Below are 21,539 nucleotides of genomic sequence, written 5' to 3' on the forward strand. Positions count from 1 at the left end.
CAGTGAAGGGATATCCAGCACACCAATACCACATGGGAAACACTCCACTATCCACCACAGAGGCAGAGAAAGACCTGGGACTATATGTTACCAGACTACCAGTGAAGGGATATCCAGCACACCAATACCACATGGGAAACACTCCACTATCCACCACAGAGGCAGAGAAAGACCTGGGACTATATGTTACCAGACTACCAGTGAAGGGATATCCAGCACACCAATACCACATGGGAAACACTCCACTATCCACCACAGAGGCAGAGAAAGACCTGGGACTATATGTTACCAGACTACCAGTGAAGGGATATCCAGCACACCAATACCACATGGGAAACACTCCACCATCCACCACAGAGGCAGAGAAAGACCTGGGACTATATGTTACCAGACTACCAGTGAAGGGATATCCAGCACACCAATACCACATGGGAAACACTCCACTATCCACCACAGAGGCAGAGAAAGACCTGGGACTATATGTTACCAGACTACCAGGGAAGGAGAAATTCGTGCCAATCGCAGCGGGCGGGTTAAGATATTTGATTTGATACCGTGTTTAAATCGAGTAAAGGACTAAAATCAAGGTGGTGGGATAACGCCGCCAGACGATCAGACTCACCGCAGCCCCCCACACAGGTGTCATAGATGGTGTAATAAATTATGGTGAAACTTTAAAATTTCCTTCAAAAACAAACTCGACCACATTCTCTTATCGCCAATATCCGCTTGATATTAATTCAGTATCATGTTAGCTGTCTTCAATGGCTGCGTTTGAGCCACTCCCCTTATTATCTCTCTCTCTCTCTCTCTCTCTCTCTCTCTCTCTCTCTCTCTCTCTCTCTCTCTCTCTCTCTCTCTCTCTCTCTCTCTCTCTCTCTCTCTCTCTCTCTCTCTCTCTCTCTCTCTCTCTCTCTCTCTCTCTCTCTCTCTCTCTCTCTCTCTCTCTCTCTCTCTCTCTCTCTCTCTCTCTCTCTCTCTCTCTCTCTCTCTCTCTCTCTCTCTCTCTCTCTCTCTCTCTCTCTCTCTCTCTCACACACACACACACACACACACACACACACACACACACACTAACGTTTTCCGTCTCACCACCAGCAATGTCTCTCCACCTTTCTCGGCCACCACACCACAACGACACATCACACCTTGACACACGACAGGACATTGAATAGATCACTCCCTTTCACTTTATCCTGAGGGGCAAAACTCTTACATCACCTCCTCTCAGAAAACCCTCACTTAATTTTGTTTCTTTCACGTTAATATATTTTCTCTCTCTCTTTTCCTTCTTTATCACTTCTAATTTCATTCATCGTTATTTGACTTTCCTCTAAGCTTGTATTTCTTATGGCTTATGTCTAACGTCTAGCTTTGATTCCGCAGGTCTTGGTTCTAGTCCAGTGAGAGAGTTGACGTCAGGGCCACAGGAGCCTCCACACCACACCCAACAGGTTAGTTAACAAAGATTAGTGAGAAGGCCTGAGGAAGTAAGTGTTCTAAATGGATTCTTGCTATCGTCTATGCGTCACAAAGGAATGATCTACACCCACCACAAGCTCCTAAGACCACTTCATTTGACTGTTCATTCCACGTGCTTTTGTCCTGCTCAGTAAGGAATCCCCCACACACACATACATACAAATGCAGACACGAAAAAAAAAAACTTGTAAGGAGCCCAAGCTTCCCCATTACTCCCTTGCCAACAAGCTTCCCTCCCTTCCAGTTCTTTATTCTCTTCCCTCATCCGCAACCAAACCCGGGATTTTTTTTTTAGTCAGGAGTAAAGCAATAAGAGGATGGGGAATAGTCGAAAAGGTATAGTTGAAGGAAAGAGAGTAAAGGATGGGAATAGAAGATAAGTTACAGCAGAGATAAATAAAGAAGAGAAAAATAAATAATAGAAAGGTATGGTAGCGGGAGAGAAAGAAGAGGAAAGGGATTAGTAAATAAGGTAAAGTAGAAGAAAACAAGAAGAGAAAGGGGAATCGTAGAAAAGGTAGTGGTAGCGAAACAAGAATAGGAAGGGTTTTAATAGATAAAGTACAGTGGAAAAGAAAGAAAACCGTGTTAGTGAAGTGTAGGTTTAAAATTTATTCTGATGAGCGAATATATTTTTGGAGGGGGAGACTGTGCTCGGAGAACTAAACTAACCGTCCATCGCTTCTCCGCCTCACGACCCAGTGGGCGGTGGTGGGCGGTGGTTAACACACAGCGGAGAGACAGGGTGAGTGAGTTTTTAAGCCGCCCACGCCCCAAGGGAAGGACTGTCTCCACCTTCCCGTCCCGTAAGGCTGAGTGTTTGCTATTCAGATCCTTCCCTCCGCTCCTGCCGTCTCGTGGCTTGGCGCTGTGCTGCCCCGTGTGGGTGGGTGCCAGGAGGCGGGGCGTGACGGCGGCCTGGCGGGTGGGGGGTTGGAGAGAGGTTACAGAAGGGTCATGGGGGAGTAAGGAGGGGTCATGACCTCCCGCAGGTGGCGTGTTCTCCCTCCCTCCAGCTATCTCTTGCTCCCTTCCCTCCTTCCCCTCCACTACCTCCTCCTCCTCCTCCTCCTCCTCCTCCTCCTTCTCCTCCTCCATCCAGAACCAGGAACTGCCCATGAGGCTCATTCTTTCTTCTCTCGAGTAAATGAAAAGTACACACACACACACACACACACACACACACACACACACACACACACACACACACATACACACACACTGACTTGAGTATTAATGAAAAATCGTCTCTAGAAAATGGAAAAACAAGCATAAGTAAGACGTTCGTTCGTGTATACTTGTACAAATAAGGACTCGTGAAGGTGTATTTCATTATATATAGAAAGAGTAAGGCACTTGTATCTTTGCAACACACACACACACACACACACACACACACACACACACACACACACACACACACACACGGGGCATTGATGGTAGGGTTCCCTTGAGCCTTTTCTCATTGCAACATTTCCGGTCCATTGCGGGGAAAAACTGGCATATCACACCCCTCCCCTCACCCTCCCTCACCCCTGCTGTCCCTCCTTTCCCCCGCTCACACATTCGCATACTTTCCCACAGTCTTCACTTCAATCCGTACAGCGTTGCGAGCACTCCCTTGCAACACACTCATTCTCCGTGCTTGCAATGTCGCTTCTCATAAGGCTGTCATTTCTTCCCCCTCCATCCCTCATACCCATTCCTCATCTCTCTCTTGGTCGTGATCTTGGTTTGGAAGGTAATCACTCCCTAAGGTAATAAATAGCCCTTACAACGGGTCCTTTCATGTTCTTCTTTATCCAGCCTTCCACCATCTTCCTCATACCTTTTAAACTTTCCTTTTCGCCTTCCTCTCCCTCTATCATTATTTTCATAGTGCATCTCCACTCCCTCACTCTTACACTTTTCTCCACTTTTTCTTTCCTCTCTTCTCTAATTTCTCTCAGTCTTCCTCCTCCTTCTTCTCCCTTCCATGTATTTCCATTAACTCTTTCCTCTTCCCTGATTTCATAACGCATTGACTCCATTCCCTCACTCCAGCCTTTCGCCTTCTCTCAACCCTCCCTCTTCTCTATTCTTTTTCACTCATTTTCCTTCTCGTCCTTCTTCCTTTCGAATATTTCCCTTAATTCCTCCCTTTCCCATCGCCATCCTCCAATAACTACTACCCCTCTCCACTCTCTCGCATCATCCTTTCCCTTTCTTTTCCTCTCAGATTACCCATTCTGCCCCTAAAGTCACGCAGCCTTAGCCTTCTCTCCCTTTCCCTGTCTTCTCACCCTCACCCTTCCCCTCCATCTTCCCTCGTCTCAGCTCCCCCCTCCCCTTGCCTCGTCGTGGACCAGTACGGGAGTGAAGGTGACGGGGTGATGGGAGTCAGGTCAGGTTGGGTCATGCTTCGGTATGTTAGGTCGCGTCAGAGTTACGTTGTGTTATTGGAAATATTTAGGTGAAAGTCGTGGCATTGGCGCTATTCTCGGAAAAGTTAATATTATCGTGTATGGCTAAGTCTATATATACCAAATCAAGTCACTCTGCTTCAAAAATGCCACCGGTACGCGCAGGAGGCGGTTTTGGGGCGGAGCAGCGGGATGACGTCACTTGAAGCTAAAAAAAAATTACCCGCCAGTTCAGGGGTGACTCAAGTTGGGGCCGTATGTGCACTCTGGATGTATACTCTCGCCTTTTTTCACAGCGCGTTCAGGCAAGCCACTGACGAAAAAAATGTCTTTTTATTGTGCTATTGCCTACAAACGGCGGTGTGGGGTGTGAGGGAGGGCATGATGAAGTGATTGATTTAAATTAGTCCGCCTTTCTTCGTTTTCTCTAAATCCCTGTTTCTACATTCTCTAGTTTGGCTCCAAGCAACGTCACGCATAAACCACGCCTCTGCCGTGTCTCCTCCCACAAACCTGCGTATGACTTGACTTGGTGTATATAGACTCAGGTGTATAGAGCGTGGAGGTTGTCCCGCCTACCTGTCTATCTGTTGGTGTCTGGCCTCCGCTTTGCCATAAACTAGATTGTCTGGGAAGGAAAGGGACGGTGTGATGGAAAAAAGGAGACTGAAAGACGATACGTATAGGAGAAAGGCTGAGGACAGGAAAAAAAGTGTGTGTGTGTGTGTGTGTGTGTGTGTGTGTGTGTGTGTGTGTGTGTGTGTGTGTGTGTGTGTGTGTGTGTGTGTGTGTGTGTGTGTGTGAACGGCTGCGTTTACAATCATTACTAATTTAGGTATAGTAATTTAACAACCCCATCTAAATCTATAGTATGATCTAATTATCTATATTATATCCAATCAAGCTTTAAGTTACCTTGGCAAGAAGGGAGGCAGGGCAGGGCAGGGAAGGGTGCTGGGGGACAGGGGACAAAGAGACTTATGAGAACCATGGTCGTTGGGGACAGACACGCAGAGTTTTTCTTTTTGTATGATCCTACAGCCTGTGCTCTTTGCCGATGTTATAGAAGTACTGTATGATGTTTAGAAACACCCTTCCGCATAGCATGAGAGTAAATTAATTATACAAAACTGTTCCTGATAATGATAGTAAAACAAAATAGTGTAGAAACATTTTTCCTCGGTCATTTGCTTCAACTTTCTCTCATTCCGTCATTTTTTATCGTGATGAATTTTCGATCCCAGGTTCGTAATCAGCAGACTTCCTTGGTTTCGAGCGTGTAAATAATCATTAATACAGGGATATCCAGGCGGTGAAGTAGTAGTAGTAGTGGTACTAGTAGTAGTGGTACTAGTAGTAGTAGTAGTAGTAGTAGTATTGGTAGTAGTAGTTGTTGTTGTAGTAGTAGTGGTAGTAGCTATAATAATAGGAGCAGCAGCAGCAGCAGCCGTACGTGGTTGCACTGATAGTAGTAGCACTAATAGTAGAATTAGTAGGTGTATTAGTAGTAATAATAATAATAATAATAATAATAATAATAATAATAATAATAAAATAATTAGGGGGAAGCGATGGCTGAGTGGTCAGCTTGCGGGCACTGTGCAATGGAGGACCCTGGTTCGAGCCCCGCCCGCCACTACAAGTTAACAATTTTCAGTCATCGCCGAAAGGCCTAGACCCTAGATTACCCACATGCTGTCCTGACGGTCACCTGTCAACACCCGCACTCTAGATTCTTTCACCAAAAACAGGATCAAAGATGAACTCCGGGGGACAAAATGAGCCAAACAAGACGGCACCACTATAAATACTTGCCTGCGCCACAACAGGCTGGGGCCGACCATCAGGCCTCACCAAGAAAGCCTACCGGCGCCAAAGGCCAAACGTAAAAAGAAAAATAATAATAGAATAGTAATAATAATGATAATTATGAGTATTATTATAATTATTACTATTATCATTATTATTATTAGTAGTAGTAGTAGTAGTAGTAGTAGTAGTAGTAGTAGTAGTAGTAGTAGTAGTAGTATTGAAAATAATAAAAGTTCAAGAACAAGACAAGTTGAATGTTACCCAGTATCGGAATCAAACCAGAATGTTACCCAGCACCGAGTCGGGGAGGAAAGGCAACAGGGTGAATTGCCTCCTTCCTTATAGACCCTCCAGTGGCGAGGCGGACACAGGCGCCAACGAGTTAGTTCGATTCCGGTGCTGGATAACGTTCAATAGGTAGGCGGTGGCTGAGTGGTCAGCGTGCTGAGCCCACATTCACCACGCTATGGACAACGTCGGCTCGAATCCCCACGCTACCACCTTGGATTTTTCAGTCACCGCCGAGTGGCCTAAGATTACCCACATGCTGGCCTGAAGACTCTAGAAGAAACCGTCCAGTGAATCAAGAATGAGTTCCGGGGGGCAGCATGAGCCAAGTGAAGATGGCGCCACAATAAAAATTGCCTGCGCCATGACGGGCTTGGGCCAACCATCTGGCCTCAGAAGAAAGCCTACCGGCGCTATGGGCGGGGATGTAAAAATTTTTTATAATAATAACAACAATAATAACAATAATAATAATAATAATAATAATAATAATAATAATAATAATAATAATAATAATAATAATAATAATAATAATAATAATAATAATAATAATAATTAAAACAATTAAAATTAATATAATTAAATTAAATTCAATTAAAATAATAGTAATAATAATAATTACAAAAAAACAAGAATAATTACCGATTTAACTATCATTTATTATTATTATTATTATTATTATTATTATTATTATTATTATTATTATTATTATTATTATTATTATTATCATTATTACTGATACTATTTTTATTATTATTTATATCATCATATCCATCATCAGTCTGAATCAGGCAGCAGTGCACCGCCAGAGTCTTGGTAGTATACGAGGAAATTTCAACAATTCCCGTTGCGTTGGGCACTCGAGCGGAACCGCCATTCACCGCTTGCTCCATAAAACTGTTTGGAAGGATAACCATCGCGCGCCTCCACCTTATTTGCATGACTCTATCACCTGATCCATCTCTGCACTGCTCGGGAATCGTTTACAGCCACTGACGCCTCACTGACACCCCCGGACAGCTTCCTGCTGCAAGATAAAGACGGTTAACACTTTAGGATTATCTGCAAGACTGATACATACATATATATATATATATATATATATATATATATATATATATATATATATATATATATATATATATATATATATATATATATATATATATATATATATAAGGCTCATTTTTGATGTGTCTGAAGAATGCCATTGTTTAAGTAAATAAGGTTCATACTTGCCGGCTCGGCGTGTTCATCATGGGCCGCGTCTGGGGTGCCGCTGCTGCCCGCCGCCCTGCTTGCCGCGCGTCGTGATCTTAATTGATGCGTAACAATAATTATCTTTGGTATTTAACACTAGCGTGCATTCTTTTAGTGTTCATTATTTTCTTTATTTAATAATTACGTACTTGAAATGTGTGCATTATCCCATATTTTTTTCACAGATAATTTTTCCTATTTTCATCAATATTTTTCTTAATATTTTGCTACCTTCATCCATATCATATCATTTTAAATCCGTATTAGTTACTTATTTCTAAAAACTGTTTCCTGTTAAGCCACATTTCGTCTGACATATTTGAATCTTTTACTTTTTTTTTGTTTTTTTGAGCAACAACACTTCTCATTGTTTATCTTACTTTCCAACCGACAATGACCCGCGCGCGACCTGGCAAACACTGACTTGCTTACACCGAAGCGTTGTTGCCTTTACGAGCAGGAACAGCGATAGCGGAGTATTAGAAAGAAATGTAAAGCCTGGTAAAAAAATGTTCATGTAGACAGGTCCGGTGGAAATGTAATAAACAGCAGGGTCCAGAGGAAAAAAAAAGAAAGAGTAGTTAGTTAGATGAAAAATAAATAGATGGAAAAGAATGAGAAAGAAGTATTTGACGGCGGATTAAGAGAAGGTTAAGATAAATAGTAAAAAAGGAGAAAAAGTGGAGAAGAAGAAGAAGAAGAAGAAGAAGAAGAAGAAGAAGAAGAAGAAGAAGAAGAAAAAATGAAAAAGAAAACGAAGAAGAAGAAGAAGAAGAAGAAGAAGAAGAAGAAGAAGAAGAAGAAGAAGAAGATGATGATGATGATGATGAAAATACCTAAGAAGAAAAATATGAGAAAAACAAAACAAAGACAAAAAAGAACGTTAAGAGGAAGGAAAAGAGAACAGAAAGAGAATAAGAGAAGAAAAAAAGAAAAACAATGGAAAAAATGGAAAACGAAGAAAAATTGAGGAAAATAAGAAAAAAAGAAGAGAGAGAGAGAGAGAGAGAGAGAGAGAGACCGGTATGGTGCATTACTGTGTTCAGGCCATTGATCATACACAAAGAGAGAGAGAGAGAGAGAGAGAGAGTTAAAAAAAAAGACGTTCCCCTCAGCATGACCTGCCAGCCCCAGGTCACTAGTTATTCTGATCGGCGGATTGACTTCATCTCACCTGACCTCAATACTCCCTCGTGTGTGTGTGTGTGTGTGTGTGTGTGTGTGTGTGTGTGTGTGTGTGTGTGTGTGTGTGTGTGTGTGTGACCTGCTGCACTGCCTGAACCACTTTGACCTGACCTGAACTGACCCGGCTGCTCTTGAACTTTACTGTCCTTATATGAACAATCTCTCTCTCTCTCTCTCTCTCTCTCTCTCTCTCTCTCTCTCTCTCTCTCTGTGGTATGTATATTCGTGTGTGTGTGTGTGTGTGTGTGTGTGTGTGTGTGTGTGTGTGTGTCGACATTAACTTTCTCATGAAACTCCACTTGGCAAAGACTCAAAAGCTTTGTAAGATACAACAATTTCTTCACCTTTTGGAATGACAAATAAAAAAGTTGTTAAGCCTCAGACGCTCCACTCATATAAATCGAACAGAAAGCAGCGGCTGTGTTGTGTAATGGATATGTGAAGGCGTGCATAATATTGCCTTGGGAATACTTATTGACGGTAATGAGCACTGCGAGCGTCCTCTATATACTTGTGTCGCTGCCAAGCAGGTTGTGATAAGATCTAACACGGGCCGCCCCTTAGATGGTGCCCAAGAGGCGCTGGCCGGCGGGAAGGGCGGCCGGAATGTCACTGCCGGGATAAAGAAAATATGGAGCCGTTGTGGTTAAAAAAAAAAAAAAATAGTTGCCTTTACTTGTCTTGCTTTTTAGCCATTTTTTGTACTGCAGGCAGTGTTGTGCCGAAATGTCATTTTTAGTTTCAACACATCACACAGACACGAGGGAAACACTTTCTGCCACTTTTTTCTTTTTTTTCATATGGCCTATAGCGCCGGTAGGCTTATCCATAGGGGTCTGATGGTCGGTCCGAGCCCGTTATGGCGCAGGCAGTTGTTTATAGTGGCGCCATTATTATTGGCTCATGCTGCCCCCCAGAGATCATTCTTGATTTCACTTGCGCTGTACAGCTTCTTCTAGAGTCCGGGTTGATAGGTAGTCTGCAGGACAGCACGTGGGTAGTCTTAGGCCACTCGGCGGTGACTGAAAAATCCCAGGTGGTTAGCGGCAGATTCGAACCCACATCATGGACAACGCTCCGTATGCGAGGCCGGCACGCTAACCACTCAGCCACCGCCTGCCGATGCACGATGATTAAAATGAATAGAATAGCAGTTTCAAGAAAAGATGTTTATATTATGTTAAAATGCTGTTTTGTTATCTTTACTGCCGTTAATTGGGTCATTTTCAACTCCAGCACATGACACAGACACTAGCGAAACACTTTATGCCAATGCCAACTTATATTAACCCTTAACTGTCTGAATTAACTTTGATGTGGTAGAATATTTTTTGTGTATGTTTTTCTCTTCTTCTTAAGAGCTTATACGTCCCCGAACAAGACAAAATCACTTAAAGAATCTTCCGCCTGGGAATATTTAAACGCCTGCACTGTTCTTGGGCACAGCAGAGGCACTAAAGAGCGGCAAGACTTGGAAAGGAAATCAAGAGCGAAAATAATCCTCAGAAATAGAAAAATGATGTTAGAAACGTAAAGGATGTTGACGCTCATCGTGTGCGTGTGTTTAGTTGGTCTCTCTCGCCGCCGCTGCAAGGACGGCAAAAACTGGAGACTTAAGAGACACTTATAACGCCGGCACCGACACAAATGTGACGCTTTCTTCACGTTAACGCTTTCTCCAGCTTCTTTATTGCTTCAGGACACGATATCCGTAAAATAAATGATCCTTTGTTTTTTTTGTTTTGTTATTATTTTTATTTAAGTACAGAAGGCGGCGAGGATGTGGGCGGGAGGTGAGGGAGTGGAGTGTTCAAAGACAGCTTTTCTTGCATGTATGTATGTATGTATGTATGTATGCACACATGTAAACATGCAGGCATACATGCATACGCAAATGCATATATACATGCATAAATTAATGCATGCATGTATTCGTACACGTATATTTATGTGGCTAAGGGAGTTGTCTAGACGTGTAATGATGGGACAGACAAACACTGCCGAAACTATTCCCGCCGAGTGGCCAAAGACTACCCACATGCTGTCCAGAAGACCACCTATCAGCCCGGACTCTAGATTCTAGGATCAAAGATGAGCTCCGGTGGGCAGCATGAGCCAATGCAAGATGGCACCACTATAAACACTTGCCTCCGCCACGACGGGCTGGGGCCGACCATCAGGCCCCATCAAGAAAGCCTACCGGCGCTATAGGCGAATACGTAAAAAAAAAGTATTATTTAGAAAGCAAATAGAATACTAACGTGCACATGTGTGTGCTGACGCCATAAAGTACAGACGTGAATATGTCTGAGAGGCCCCGGTGCCTGGCCCTGAAAGGTAACGAGAGACAAACTGCGGACACTAGAGAATTAGTGTTGCCTATAGACAGACAGACCTGTATAAACAATTATTAAACATGCTTGAATGTTAACATAAAAAAAGATCGTTTACACTTACATGGACCTGAGAAATAAAGGTTCTTGGAGACAGACCTCACATGTCGAAGTAGATGAAGAAATTCAACTCCACATATTTTGGGAAGGTTCTTGTAGGGAGAGAGTGGAACAAAAGGTATGACAAAAGACATAACAAAAGGCATGAGTCAAATATAAACACAAAAATGTCTTGGACAAGCATTGGTCCTCCAAAAACGATCATGGATGAGTGGAACCGACTTAGCAGTCAAGCACTAAGAGCAAACGCAATTGGAAGTTATAAAAGTAGGCTAGACAGGTAAATGTAAGCACATAATAAATAGTGATGGGTTGATGAGAGCCCCCTAATGTGAACCAACTAAATCGCGCCTTGCAGTCTGGTTTGCTCCCAACTTTCTTCAAGTTCTGCCTACCTAGAGCCATTATCGCACCTCACCGTGGCAGAACAGACAGTGGCAAAATATTTATACCCCAGATGTGTTTCTTTACTTTAGCGATAGCTTTTATTCAACAGCTTAATTTATCTATTTCTATCGTTTCATCTTTCTTTCTCTCTTTCTATTTTTATAATGTAACCAAATAACAGGGACTCCGCACGTATGGGCTCTAAGACAGAACTTTCCTCGGACTCCCCTGTAAAGCCGTCTCAGGCTTGTGGAGTAGCAGAGTAATACCTTTGCTTCATCATCCATTTATTTTGCTTCCGTGCACTGAACCATTAACCTTTGCGGCCGCAGCATTAGGCCCACAGCACGGCAGCGCCATGGACCTCATTGCCGGGGTCCCCTTGGCTTAACACTTGTGCACACTCGCGGCTAAACATTTGACGTCAGGTAGATGAACACCAAATTTCACAATAAAAATAAGATCATTAATGAGAAATATGGATAGACAGACGAACAGACAGAGAGAATGACAGACAGACAAACAGACGTAGAGAGGCGCGGTCAAGCCAGTACTTCTCTCGGCCAGGTGAGAGGTGAGGGCCGCACACCTGAGCAGGGCTGTCAGGTGCCAAAAGTACCCCCTCCGACCCCCTTCACCCTCACCACCTTCACCCTTTCCTCTCCCTCAGCCCTTCTCTTCTTTACCCCCTCCACCCTTCCTCTCATTCCCCTCAACTCCTCTTACTGACAACCCCTTCACCCCTTCCTCCCTTCACCATTACTCTCCCCCCTTCACCCCTTCCTCCCTCCTCCTCCCCTCACTTCCCAGTCCCCTCATCCTTCTCTTCTCCTCTCCCTCCTTCTCTCCCCCCCACTACAACCGGTAAAGGCAGACAAAGAAAGGGAAGAGAAGGGGGTGATAAAGGAGGCTTGGAAGAAAGGGAGAGAAAAAGAGAGGGAGGGAGAGGTAATGGAGCAGACCAGAGAGAGAGAGAGAGAGAGAGAGAGAGAGAGAGAGAGAGAGAGAGGGAGGGGGTTCAAACACGTGGTCACCCCTGGTCTCCACTTTACAGCCTTACGCAGTGACCCGTGGAGGGAAATATTACTCCACCTTTCTTCCACCTCCCTAACCCCCCCACCCACACGAGAGAGAGAGAGAGAGAGAGAGAGAGAGAGAGAGAGAGAGAGAGAGAGAGAGAGAGAGAGAGAGACCCGTCCTTGCCTCTCTTTTCCGAAACTCAAACGGTGGGCAAGAGGTTAGAGAGAAAAAGGGGGGGGAGGGGGGGAGGGGGAGGGAACTGTATGTGTCTTGAGGGAAAGGTGTGGCATGAGAGAGAGAGAGAGAGAGAGAGAGAGAGGGAGAGAGGGAGAGAGGCATGCCCTTCGCTGATTACCAACAAATCGTTAGGTCACGGAGTTTAACCGCCCCCGTATCTTACCTCCTTCTCCGGCTTCATGTGTTTGTTCCGTGGGTTATGTTTTTGCGTCGCCCGCGTTATTATGATGCATGGAAGCTGCAGCGGCGGCAGTTACGGAGGCAGCGGGAGGCGAAGTGCAGGAGAAGAAGGAGGAAGATAAGGTTGAGAAGAAAAAATGAAAAAGAAGTAGGCAAAGGAAACGAAGAATCAGAAATCAGAAGAAGACAGAAGAAAGAGAAGAGGAAGACGGAGAAGAAGGATAATAAGAGGAAGAAGATAGAGAAGGATAAGGTTGAGAAGAAAAAATGAAAAAGAAGTAGGCAAAGGAAACGAAGAATCAGAAGACAGAAGAAAGAGTAAAAGAAGATGGAGAAGAAAGAGAATAAGAGGAAGAAGATGGAGAAGGATGAGGATAACTGCAACACCGTCCCCAACAACGCCAACACCACCAACAACAACTCCAGCACCACCAACTCCAGCACCACCACGAACCCGACTTCCTCCACCACCAGCAACACTAACAACAACACCAACAGCAACAGCAACAGGAGAGCATGGAGCAGCAGCAGTAGGAGAAAAAGCTGAAGAGAACAGAATTGGTTTTACTGCTTCCAAGTGTTGCAGAACGAATTGATCACGCTCCCAAACAGTTTAGTGTGTGTGTGTGTGAGAGAGAGAGAGAGAGAGAGAGAGAGAGAGAGAGAGAGAGAGAGAGAGAGAGAGAGAGAGAGGAATGTATGATATGCATTAACACCTATAGAGTGAAATAATGGAAAAGAAAGGGAACGAATCATACCCTGAGCTGATTCCGAGGGTTTGTAACGGTGTGGTCGAGTTCGCTGTTTGAAAACATTACCGAGTTTTACTGAAATGGGATGTTTCGTTCATTCCGTACTGACAGAGCATGCAAAAGATTGTTTGTCTCAGCTTAATCATACATGGAGACCTGACGATTGCCACGGGCGAATACATAAAAACAACTGTGTCCAAATCCCGTACGCTTTACTGTCCAAATCCCTTACGCAAGAGTTAACCAGCATCTTCACTCTTTCATCCCTCACGCTGGTAAACTCTGGAACAATCTTCCTTCATATGTATTTCCTCCTCCCTACGACTTGAACTGTTTCAAGAGGAGGGTATCAGGACACCTCTCCTCCCGAAATTGACCTATCTTTCGGCCACTCCTCTAACTCTTTTTAGGAGCAGTGAGTATCGGGCTTTTTCTTTTTTAATTTGTTACCTTTTTTTATGCCCTTGAACTGACTCCTCTGCTGTAAAAAAATAATGATAATAATAATATCAGGAAAATACACCAATAATATAATTATTTCAAAACATTTGCTTTATAGTTTCGTGCAGGCAGTCGTCCTTCAGCGTGAATGCGACCCTCAGCCCCTCACAGGATTTGCTGATGCCTACATGACGACGATTTTGGGAGACTGAACTTTAGATTGAACGTTCCTGGTTGTGAGAGAAAATAATATGGCTGGTAAAACAAGACACTCGCTTCTCACATCAGTTATTTTTAAAGGTCAAAGAGGGGATCAATCGGGTTCTAATGAGTGTTTCTTTAGGTTCATGCTACAGAGGAAGGGTCAAACTACTACCAGGGTCATGAAATTACCCCTGAAAATTCCCACAACACCTACGAAAGCCTTGTTAAATATGTGAACGTGGGCGACGAAATGTTTTAAAATGCGACCCTATGTTCCTTGGCATGGTCGGAAGAATATTGGTACATTCCGCTTCTAAAATGAATTTCCTTTAACCAAACAGCCGCGGCGGGAGTAATATTAAGTCTTCAGCGTGGAAGGAAAACATGTGTCAAAAGAAACCACATCATTCTGTCATCTTTACGTGGTGTTTCTTCTTATTTTTGGGAAAATTTATATTGTGACGTGATTGCAGTGTTGATATATGAGGTATATTCTGTATAGTTTTACTCCACACACTTCATGTTCGAACATTTTCTTTTTTATTTAGCTCCTAGGTGAAGGGTCTGACATTTATTTACGGCGAGGTACATTCCGCATTTATTTGGCCAAGATGCAGCATTACAAGCGATTCCTGTTCACTTTTTTTTTAATGATAATAAAGTATCAAATCTTAGTGTCGTTGGTGAATTTTCCAGTCCATTTCTTGCATCCAACGCCAGTACTGTTCTGAAGACGGTGAGGAGCTGAACCATGAAGAACACCTCCAGGGACTATTGCCACCCCAAGACAAGACGTTTATGACGAGAGAGAGAGAGAGAGAGAGAGAGAGAGAGAGAGAGAGAGAGAGAGAGAGAGAGAGAGAGACCCGTCCTTGCCTCTCTTTTCCGAAACTCAAACGGTGGGCAGGAGGTTAGAGAGAAAAAGGGGGGGAGGGGGGGAGGGGGAGGGAACTGTATGTGTCTTGAGGGAAAGGTGTGGCATGATGGGGAGGGAGAGAGAGAGAGAGAGAGAGAGAGAGAGAGATTAATTATCGAATCAAAGAAAATTTCATGGGTGTCACTAATATTTGTAAGTGTTAAATCCTTACGTTCAGCTATTTATTATAATATTTGTGGTTGCATAACTATCTTAATGTATTACTCAAAGTTACGCTTCCCTTAGTCTCAGCTATTCCAGTGAAGCAAAAAAAATTATAAAAGAATGAAGCATGGATGGTGTTTTCGAGAATCGCGATGACAGAAAATAGATAGGAAAGCTGCTCTGTACAAGGATGACTGGCAAAAGGAGCTGCTGCAGAACACTAAAGCTGTACTAAATATTTCCCGTTGTTTGCGGCTTCCGAGCGGTGCAATTCCTTGATTATTTTCCTGTTCGTAGTAACTGGTTCGATCCTACAAGTCATGCCCGCCTCGGAAGGTTAGCAGAACAGAAGAGAAAGAAAATGGAAACGAGAGAATAAGAGGAGAGGAAGAGAAGGAAAAATCAGAAAAGGAGGAAGACGAGGAGGTTTCGCGGTAGCAGCAGCATTAGTAAAAAAAATATCACCGCGTATCTTCAGGGGCTGCCAAAACCGTACATTGCGAGTGGTCTGAATGCATACTGCCCCGTCGTTCACTGCATGAGGCATCACTCCACGTTACACTAATTTTGTTCTCCTAGCCGAGCCGTAGTTCAACGATTTTTTTTTTTTTTTTTTTTTTTTTACGTCGCGGCCTATTGCGCCGGTAGGCTTCTTCCCAGTGGATCCTGACGGTCGGCCCAAGGCTTCTTCCCGGTGGGGCCTGATGGTCGGCCCAAGGCTTCTTCCCGGTGGGGCCTGATGGTCGGCCCAAGGCTTCTTCCCGGTGGGGCCTGATGGTCGGCCCAGCCCGTTCTGGCGCAGGCGAGTATTTATAGTGGCGCCATCTTGCATTGGCTCATGCTGCCCTCCCGGAGCTCATCTTTAATCCTAGAATCTAGAGTCCGGGTTGATAGGTGGTCTTCTGGACAGCATGTGGGTAGTTTTAAGCCACTCGGCGGCGGCTGAAAAATTCCAGTTTGGTGGCACCGGGCGGGGATTGAACTCGCGTCGTCCTGAACGCGGCGCCGTCACCCTATCCATTCAGCCACCGCCTCCCCATTTAACGATGAGTGGTTAATTTTTTCTTCAGTGCTGATATAACACCTGCCTATCCCGACATTCAGGAAATCAATCTTTCCACTCTATTCATGCAAAGATCAAGCAGTGAAATCAAATCTTCCCTTCACAAGAGTTGAGGTGAACAACTATTTGATGGAATGAGATTCTTCCTCTATCAAAGTCAAATATAAAAAGATACAACATAAGCGTGCATACACACACACACACACACACACACACACACACACACTGACGCCTCTTCCTCCAACATAGGATTCCCTTCCCTTTGTCTTTGTGTGTATTTTTTTCTTTGGTTAACTTTCGACTATTGTTTTTTTCTTATCTTTTCAATCTCATCTCACCCAATCGCCTTTTCACACTATCTTTTCCACTATCTTTTCTCTATTTTTTTCCTGTCGTACGTACTTTTCCTTTCTCTTTCCATCCATACATGAAAAGGTGTGTGTCTGTGTGTGTGTGTGTGTGTGTGTGTGTGTGTGTGTGTGTGTGATAGGGAGAGAGAAGCTCATATAGATTTACATAGATATTCAGACCACATAGATCCTCTCTCTCTCTCTCTCTCTCTCTCTCTCTCTCTCTCTCTCTCTCTCTCTCTCTCTCTCTCTCTCTCTCTCTCTCTCTCTCTCTCTCTCTCTCTCTCTCTCTCTCTCTCTCTCTCTCTCTCTCTCTCACACACACACACACACACACACACACACACACACACACACACACACACACACACACACACGTCTCTGCTCCCGGACAGTCTAATGCAAGGGGGATTCAGTATGGCTGTCCGCGGCTACACCTTACGGCGTGCTGCCTGTTGAAACGAAGCAAAAGGGAGAGGGCGAGGAGAGACAGGAGGAGGAGGAGGAGGAGGAAGAGATTGAGGAGGAGGAGTAAGAGAAGGGGAAAGGTGGAAGGAGGAGAGAAGGGAGGGAAGGTACTGGTTTATTGAATAATTTCCTCTCTTTGTGTCGCCACCACCAAGCATTACCTCCACACCTGATCCCCCCTTTCCCCCCACACACATGACCACACACGGAAACACCCCCCCTCCACCACCACCCTCGCACACACATACCCCCTCCATTATACAAGAAGAAACTGGATCATTTGGGGCGAGTTGGCAGAGTGTGAGGATAACCATTAAGGCGGGGGAGCGAGGGTGTGTGGCGGGGCAGGTGAGGGTGTGTGAGACTGCATCAGGCTGGCACAGGTGATGAGTGACGCCGGGGAACGTTGGTAATTATATACGTGTCTGTTCTCTCCCGTCCTTACTTGTACTTTTCCTTACTGAGTCTTTCTTTGTCTGTGTTTTGTGTGTTTTTTTGCTTCTCCCATTTTTTTTTTCTTTAAGTTATCTATGTTTCCGCTTCTGGTCTTTCTCTTTGTTATGTGTACTCTTTGTTTTTTTGTGTTTTTTCCTTCTGCATTTTTTCTTCAACCTATCAGTGTTTTCGCTTCTGCCTTTTTCCTATTTTTATATGTGTACTCTTAGCTGTTTTCTTTGTCTTTATTTCCCTTACCTTATTTTGTCTGTACTTCCTTTCTTTCTGCATCCCTTCCCTCCCCCCAACAACTCCTTTTACTGGTTTTCTGTTTTCATTTCCTATCAGATATGCTTCATTTTCTTACACTCATTTTCTTTCTTCCTCCTCTCAATTATCTCTTATCTTTTGCTGTTAGTTTTTTCTCTCTCTCTCTCTCTCTCTCTCTCTCTCTCTCTCTCTCTCTCTCTCTCTCTCTCTCTCTCTCTCTCTCTCTCTCTCTCTCTCTCTCTCTCTCTCTCTCTCTCTCTCTCTCTCTCTCTCTCTCTCTCTCTCTCTCTCTCTCGTTTGCCTCTTTTCTCTCTTTATCCTGTATACGTTAACCCTCTCTCGTCTATTCTTTTTTTTATACATTTAATCCTTAGCTTATTTGTTATTGCACTTATTTTCTCTTTCCTCTCTGTTTTCTTTATCTTTTTATTTCATTTCGTTAATCGCCCTTTTTATGTATGTTGTATTTTCCCTCTACTTCTGTTATTGCTTCGTTCTCTCACACACTCCTCCATGGCGCCACATTTATTCTTTTCATCCTCTCCATCTCTATAACTTCTTTCGCTTTTGCTCCGCTTTTTCTCCATCTGTCCTATCTTCTCTTTACTTTTCTTTTATTTCCCTTCATTATTCTTTCTGTCTCTCTCCCGACATCTTCCGGTTTTGCTTTTTTCTTCATCCTCTCTTTCTTATTTGTCTTATTTTCCTTCACTTATCCTCTCTTCTTTCGCCATATTTCTGTCTGCTCTTTCTGTTCGTCCTTTCTAATTCTCTATCTCTTCGAATTCTCCCGCGTTTCCTTCTTACTTCAACCTCTCTTTCCCTCTCACTCTCACCTTCCTTTCACCTATCTCTCTCTTCCTTCGCCGACCATTTGTCTGCTGTTTTTTCCCCTTACACTTTCATTTCAAGCATCATCCTGTATCTGCTTGTTTACTTGTTTGCATACCTACCTACATAACCATCTAAGTATCTATATCTATCCATCCTGTCTATCTACCTCCTCGACACCCTCTCAACACTCCATCACGTCCTTATCCTAATCTGACCCGCCACAATGATCCCACTCGCTGCCACCATTTGTCTCGAGTGCTGTGTCGGTCGCTTAATCAAACTAGCGCGTTAGCTGGTCGGGGCATGGCGGTGCAAGAAGTAGTGCAGAACCAGGAGCCACTTAGCGCTTCAAAATCAAGGCGTGACGAAGGTCGGGCCGCGTTTTTGCCCCCAGAACTTCACGCCGGTATTTGGCTAATCAACTCGGGAATCCATAGACTGTTAGTCGCGGCGGAGTCAAGCGAAGTATACGACTATGTGGCACGGTCCATGGGAGGTCATGTCCATTGTGTGCGTCCGGCAAGGTGGGGGTGGGTGGGGCAGGGGAAGGCTTGGGTTACTGTTCTTGTCGTTCTTCTTCTTTTGCTGGGGTTTTTTTTTTATTAGTTAGTGCCGCAGGCTAAGTTTATCTATTGTGGCTGCCGTGATGTATGGCTCCTGCTTGGCCCATGCTGACCCCCGATGCTTCACTTGAACGAAGTTGCTGAAGTTAGGGTTGACTGAAGATCTGGACAGCATGTGGGCATGTGGGTAATTTCGGCGATGGTTGAAAATTGTCAGTGTCCTTCAGTGGGAGTAATAGTAGCAGTAGTAGTAGCAGTAGTAGTAGTAGTAGTAGTAGTAGTAGTAGTAGTAGTAGTAGTAGTAGTAGTAGTAGTAGTAGTAGTAGTAATATCTAGTAGTAGTAGTAGTAGTAGTAGTAGTAGTAGAAGTAGTAGAAGTAGCAGCGGTATTTGTAGTAGCAGTTGTAGTAGTGGTAGTAGCAGTAGTAGACGCTAAATAGTAGTAGTGGTAGTAGCAGTAGTAGTAGTAGTAGTAGTAGTAGTAGTAGTAGTAGTAGTAGTAGTAGTAATATAAAGTAGCAGTCACAGTAGTAATTATTGTTGTAGAAGTAAAGTTAGAGGTTACCACAGTTTACCTTCCACAGGTTTTCCCAGGTACCCACTTACTGACGAGCCCAAAATGGAGGATGAACCGCTGGTGACCTGTGTGCAGCCTGCCCTGGGCTGGGATTGAACTCTTGAACGCGGATTAGTAGCTAGGCGTGCTAACCACTACACAACAGAACCAACTTCTTAGTGGTGCCTATAGTAACATTAATAACTACAGTAGAAGTAATAGTCAAAACAACACGAACAGCAATAATGCCACTAATAATAATGATAGTAATAAAAATAATAATAATGATAACAGACGAAGGTTCAGAATAGATAAAAATAGTTAGGTAGGTAGGTAGGTCGGTAAGTAGGAAGAGAGAGAGAGAGAGAACCACATAGTGGAAGGGGTCAGTAATTAAGAGGTGAAAGGTCTCCTTGAGATAAGTAGATATGTGTTATGTGTGATACGAGGGCGGGGAGGCGAGGTGAAGGGGTGAGCCGAAGCTTGAGCCGAAGTAGGTCTCTCTCTCTCTCTCTCTCTCTCTCTCTCTCTCTCTCTCTCTCTCTCTCTCTCTCTCTCTCTCTCTCTCTCTCTCTCTCTCTCTCTCTCTCTCTCTCTCTCTCTCTCTCTCTCACACACACACACACACACACACACACACACACACACATGTCCCCCAAGTGACCCAGTTATCTAGTCATCAGTATGCCCGGCCTCACCTCTCTCGTCCTTACCTGTCCGCTTGACTTACCTGCCGTCTCTCGCCACCCTAATGGCCTGCGCACCGAAACCCCATCCCTGAGATAAACTGTGTACCGTCAGCTTTTGTTTTGTTTATTCTATCTTTCATTCCTGTTTATTTTTCCTACACATCCTCCTCCTCCGCCTCCTCGATTCTTTTGTTTTCCTTTTCTTTCATTTTATTCGTATATATTTTCTCCACTTTTTGTCTCTTTTATTCCTTTTTTTCTTCTTCCCTGTCCTCCTCTTTTTCGTGTCTCCTTTTCTTTTTTTCTTTTTCTTTTCCTCGTTTCTTTTGTTTTCCTTTTCTTTCATTTTATTCGCTTCTGATATCTTTTCTTCACTTTTTTTCATTTTTTTTCATTATTTTTCTTCTTCCTTGTCCTCCACTTTATATTACTACTACTACTACTACTACTACTACTACTACTACTACTACTACTGCTACTACTTCTGTCTCCCTTTCTTTTTTTTCTTTTTCTTTTCCTCGTTCCTTCCTATTGGCCTTTGCACTGAAATTGGATCCTTAAGGTTAACTTCATACCTTCAGCTTTTGTTTTTCTTATACTAACCTTCATTCTCCCTACTTATCCTACATGTTATTCTTCTCATTCTTCTCATTTTCTTTTATTTTCTTTTTTTCTGTTTTCTTTTTATCTTGTTCCTAGTTTCCAAGAGGTTTTCTTCCTCAGTTCTTTTTTCATTCATTTTTTTCTTCATTGTTGTCTTCTTTCTCTTTCGCTTCTTTGTCTTCTTTTTTTTTTGTTTTCTTTTCCTTGTTTCCTTCCTTATGGCCTACACACCGAAACTCCATCCCAGAGATAAACTGCACACCTACTTTTTGCTTTTCTCATACTGTAACTTTTCCTTCCTCCTTCTCTTTCTTACATAAAATACTCCTCCACCTTCTCACTTTTTTTTTCATTTTTCTGTTTTCTTTGTTATTTGCTACTATTCAATTTTTTTCTCCTTTGTCTTCTTTCTTTTCTTCTTTTCTTCTTTTTATTTCGTATTTTTTTATTTTCCTTATTTCCTTCTTAATTGCCTACGCACTGAAATTCCATCCCAAAGATAAACTCTAGCCCTTAATGCTTGT

General features: G+C 43.6%; 1 long non-coding RNA gene across 3 annotated transcripts in view; it reads left to right on the plus strand.

Moving 5' to 3' along the window:
* The first annotated feature begins 1,385 nt into the window (after positions 1–1,385).
* Positions 1,386–21,539, plus strand: part of LOC126982522 (uncharacterized) — a 61,020-nt gene continuing 40,866 nt past the window's right edge. For all 3 annotated transcript variants that reach the window (XR_007735208.1, XR_007735209.1, XR_007735210.1), the window contains exon 1: positions 1,386–1,454. This is a non-coding gene — a long non-coding RNA (uncharacterized LOC126982522). The remainder of the gene's footprint in view (positions 1,455–21,539) is intronic.

The sequence above is a fragment of the Eriocheir sinensis genome, chromosome 51 (assembly GCF_024679095.1).
Source record: "Eriocheir sinensis breed Jianghai 21 chromosome 51, ASM2467909v1, whole genome shotgun sequence".
In the NCBI taxonomy this organism is placed as follows: Eukaryota; Metazoa; Arthropoda; class Malacostraca; order Decapoda; family Varunidae; genus Eriocheir; species Eriocheir sinensis.